The following is a 6,000-nucleotide window of genomic DNA, read 5'->3' on the forward strand; positions in this document are numbered from 1 at the left end:
ACACCCTCCGTTTATACACTATACTCACGCCACACACATTATACACCCTCCGTTTATACACTATACTCACGCCACACACATTATACACCCTCCGTTTATACACTATACTCACACTACACACATTATACACCCTCTGTTTATACACTCTACTCAAGCCACACACATTCTATACCCTCCGTTTATACACTATACTCACACTACACACATTATACACCCTCTGTTTATACACTCTACTCAAGCCACACACATTCTACACCTCCGTTTATACACTATACTCACACTACACACATTCTACACCTCCGTTTATACACTATACTCACACTACAAACATTATACACCTCCGTTTATACACTCTACTCACACACACATTATACACCTCCGCTTATACACTATACTCACACTACACACAATATACACCCTCCGTATACACTATACTCACACTACACACATTATACTCCATCCGTTTATACACTCTACTCACACTACACACATTCTACACCTCGGTTTATACACTATACTCACACACACATTCTACACCCTTGGTTTATACACTATACTCACACTACACACATTATACTCTATCCGTTTATACACTCTACTCACACTACACACATTATACACCCTCCGTTTATACACTCTACTCACACTACACACATTCTACACCCTCCGTTTATACACTATACTCACGCTACACACATTATACACCCTCCGTTTATACACTATACTCACGCCACACACATTATACACCCTCCGTTTATACACTACTCACACTACACATTATACACCCTCCGCTTATACACTATACTCACGCACACACATTATACACCCTCCGTTTATACACTCTATTCACACTACACACATTATACACCCTCCGTTTATACACTATACTCACACTACACACATTATACACCCTCCGTGTATACACTCTACTCAAACCACACACATTCTACACCCTCCGTTGATACACTATACTCACACTACACACATTCTACACCCTCCGTTTATACACTATACTCACACTACACACTATACACCCTCCGTTTATACACTCTACTCACACACACATTATACACCCTCCGTATATACACTCTACTCACACTTCACACATTATACACTATACACATTATACACCTCCGTTTATACACACTATACTCACACACATTATACACCCTCCGTTTATACACTATACTCACACTACACATTATACACCCTCCGTATATACACTCTATTCACACTACACATTATACACCCTCCGTTTATACACTATACCACACTACACACATTATACACCCTCGATTTTTACACTCTACTCACACTACACACATTATACACCCTCCGTTTATACACTATACTCACACTACACACTTTATTCTCCATCTGGTTATACACTATACTCACACTACACACATTATACTCCATGTGGTTATACACTATACTCACACTACACACATTCTACACCCTCCGTTTATACACTATACTCACGCTACACACATTATACACCCTCGGTTTATACACTATACTCACACTACACACATTATACACCCTCCGTTTATACACTATACTCACACTACACATTATACACCTCCATTTATACACTCTACTCACGCTACACATTATACACTATACCACACTACACATTATACACCCTCTGTTTATACACTATACACACTACACACATTATACACCCTCCGTTTATACACTATACTCACACTACAAACATTATACACCATCCATTTATACACTATACTCACACTACACACATTATACACCCTCCGTTTATACACTATTCTCACGGCACACACATTATACACCCTCCGTTTAAACACTATACTCACTACACACATTATACACCCTCCGCTTATACACTATACTCACACTACACATTATACTCCATGTGGTTATACACTATACCACACTACACATTATACACCCTCGTTTATACACTATACTCACTACACACATTATACGCCTCCGTTTATACACTATAATCACACTACACATTATACACCCTCCGCTTATACACTATACTCACACTACACACATTATACTCTATCCGTTTATACACTATACTCACACTACACACATTATACACCCTCCGTTTATACACTATACTCACACTACACACATTATACTCCATGTGGTTATACACTATACTCACACTACACACATTATACACCCTCCGCTTATACACTATACTACACTACACACATTATACACTATACACATTATACACCATCCATTTATACACTCTACTCACACTACACACATTATACACCCTCGGTTTATACACTATAATCACACTACACACATTATACACCCTGGGTTTATACACTATACTCACACTACACACATTATACTCCATCCGTTTATACACTATACTCACACTACACACATTATACTCTATCCGTTTATACACTATACCACACTACACACATTATACACCTCTGTTTATACACTATACACACTACACACACATTATACACTATACTCACACACATTATATACACCCTCCGTTTATACACTCTACTCAAGCCACACACATTATACACCCTCCGTTTATACACTATTCTTATGCCACACACATTATACGCCCTCCGTTTATACACTATACTCACGCCACACACATTATACGCCCTCCGTTTATACACTATACTCACGCCACACACATTATACGCCTCCGCTTATACACTATACTCACGCCACACACATTATACGCCCTCCGTTTATACACTATACTCACGCCACACACATTATACACCCTCCGTTTAAACACTATACTCACACTACACACATTATACACCCTACGTTTATACACTATACTCACACTACAAAAATTATACACCCTCCGTTTATACACTCTACTCACACTAGACACATTATACACCCTCCGTTTATACACTATACTCACACTACACACAATATACACCCTCCGTTTATGCACTATACTCACACTACACACATTATACTCCATCCGTTTATACACTCTACTCACACTACACACATTATACACCCTCCGTTTATACACTTTACTCACACTACACACATTCTACACCCTCGGTTTATACACTATACTCACACTACACACATTCTACACCCTTGGTTTATACACTATACTCACACTACACACATTATACTCCATCCGCTTATACACTATACTCACACTACACACATTATACACCCTCCGCTTATACACTCTACTCACACTACACACATTCTACACCCTCCGCTTATACACTATACCACACTACACACACATTATACACCATCCATTTATACACTATACACACTACACACATTATACACTATACCACACTACACATTATACACTATACCACACTACACACATTATACACCCTCGATTTTACACTCTACTCACACTACACACATTATACACCTCCGTTATACACTATACTCACACTACACACTTTATTCTCCATCTGGTTATACACTATACACACTACACACATTATACTCCATGTGGTTATACACTATACTCACACTACACACATTATACACCCTCCGCTTATACACTATACTCACGCTACACACATTATACATTATACACCCTCCATTATATACACTATACTCACACCACACACATTATACACTCCGTTTATACACTATACTCACACTACACACTTTATACTCCATGTGGTTATACACTATACTCACACTACATACATTATACACCTCCGTTATACACTATACTCACGCTACACACATTATACATTATACACCCTCCGTTATACACTCTACTCAAGCCACATACATTATACACCCTCTGTTTATACACTATACTCACGGCACACACATTATACACCCTCTGTTTATACACTATACTCACGGCACACACATTATACACCCTCCGCATATACACTATACTACACTACACACATTATACACCCTCCGTTTATACACTCTACTCACGCTGCACACATTATACACCCTCTGTTTATACACTATACTCACGGCACACACATTATACACCCTCCGTTATACACTATACTCACGCCACACACTCTATACACCCTCCGTTTATACACTCTACTCACGCTACACACATTATACACCCTCTGTTTATACACTCTACTCACGCTACACACATTATACACCCTCCGTTTATACACTATACTCACACTACACACATTATACCTCCTTCGTTTATACACCCTCCGTTTATACACTCTACTCACGCCACACACATTATACACCCTCCGTTTATACACTCTACTCACACCACACACATTATACACCCTCCGTTTATACACTATACTCACGCTACACACATTATACTCCATTCGTTTATACACTCTACTCACGCTACACACATTATACACCCTCCGTTTATACACTAAACTCACACTACACACATTATACACCCTCCGTTTATACACTAAACTCACACTACACACATTATACACCCTCCGCTTATACACTATACTCACACCACACACATTATACACCCTCCGCTTATACACTCTACTCACACTACACACATTATACACCCTCCGTTTATACACTATACTCACACTACACACATTATACTCCATTCGTTTATACACTCTACTCACACTACACACATTATACACCCTCCGTTTATACACTAAACTCACGCTACACACATTATACACCCTCCGTTTATACACTATACTCACGACACACATTATACACCCTCCGTTTATACACTTTACTCACGCTACACACATTCTACACCCTCCGTTTATATACTCTACTCACGCTACACACATTCTACACCCTCCGTTTATACACTGTACTCACGCTACACACATTCTACACCCTCCGTTTATACACTATACTCACACTACACATTATACTCCATTCGCTTATACACTCTACCACACTACACACATTATACACCTCCGTTTATACACTAAACTCACACTACACACATTATACACCCTCCGCTTATACACTATACCACACTACACACATTATACTCCATTCGTTATACACTCTACTCACACTACACACATTATACACCCTCCGTTTATACACTATACCACACTACACACACATTATACTCCATTCATTTATACACTAAACTCACGCTACACACATTATACACCCTTCGTTTATACACTATACTCACATGACACACATTATACACCTCCGCTTATACACTTTACTCACGCCACACACATTCTACACCTCCGCTTATACACTCTACTCACGCTACACACATTCTACACCTCCGCTTATACACTCTACTCACACTACACACATTATACTCCATTCGCTTATACACTATACTCACGCCACACACATTATACTCCATTCGCTTATACACTATACTCACGCTACACACATTATACACCCTCTGTTTATACACTCTACTCACACTACACACATTATACACCCTCCGTTTATACACTATACTCACACTACACACATTATACACCCTCCGTTTATACACTATACTCACACTACACACATTATACTCCATTCGTTTATACACTATACTCACACTACACACCCTCCGTTTATACACCATACTCACACTACACACATTCTATTCTTTAATATGCAGTGTTCACTCACTCACTCACTCACTCACTCACTCACTCACACACACACACACACACACACACACACACACACACACACACACACACACACACACACACACACACACACACACACACACACACAAAATAATAAGTGCACAGGGGACACCAGGAGAATCATTTTCCTCTTTATTGGAGTGTGTTTATTTATATATGTATATCAGAGTGTGTGTGTAAGACAATGTATATGCTCCATATTTAAGACTTGTGCGTGTTTTTAAGAGTTTGTTATGCTGCAGGAAACAAACACGAAGACAGTGTATGATGAAGTATTTAAAACACTCCAGTTAATAAAGTGAGAGCAGAGCGCTGGATCATACCCACAGATTCACTCCAGCACAGCGTCCCGTCTCGTACAGACCTGATAAACAACTCTTTCACACTCTCTCTAAGACTTGTGTACGTGTAGATATCA

At 39.2% G+C, this 6,000-nt stretch overlaps 1 protein-coding gene across 2 annotated transcripts in view; it reads right to left on the reverse strand.

Annotated features, from left to right (window-relative positions):
* Positions 1-5,700: 5,700 nt before the first annotated feature.
* Positions 5,701-6,000, reverse strand: part of adkb (adenosine kinase b) — a 10,251-nt gene continuing 9,951 nt past the window's right edge. For both annotated transcript variants that reach the window (XM_046853170.1, XM_046853171.1), the window contains exon 11: positions 5,701-6,000. This exon is cut by the window's right edge and continues 355 nt beyond it. The gene's annotated coding sequence lies outside the window, so the exon portion shown is untranslated.

Source organism: Silurus meridionalis, chromosome 7, assembly GCF_014805685.1.
Source record: "Silurus meridionalis isolate SWU-2019-XX chromosome 7, ASM1480568v1, whole genome shotgun sequence".
NCBI classification, from domain to species: Eukaryota; Metazoa; Chordata; class Actinopteri; order Siluriformes; family Siluridae; genus Silurus; species Silurus meridionalis.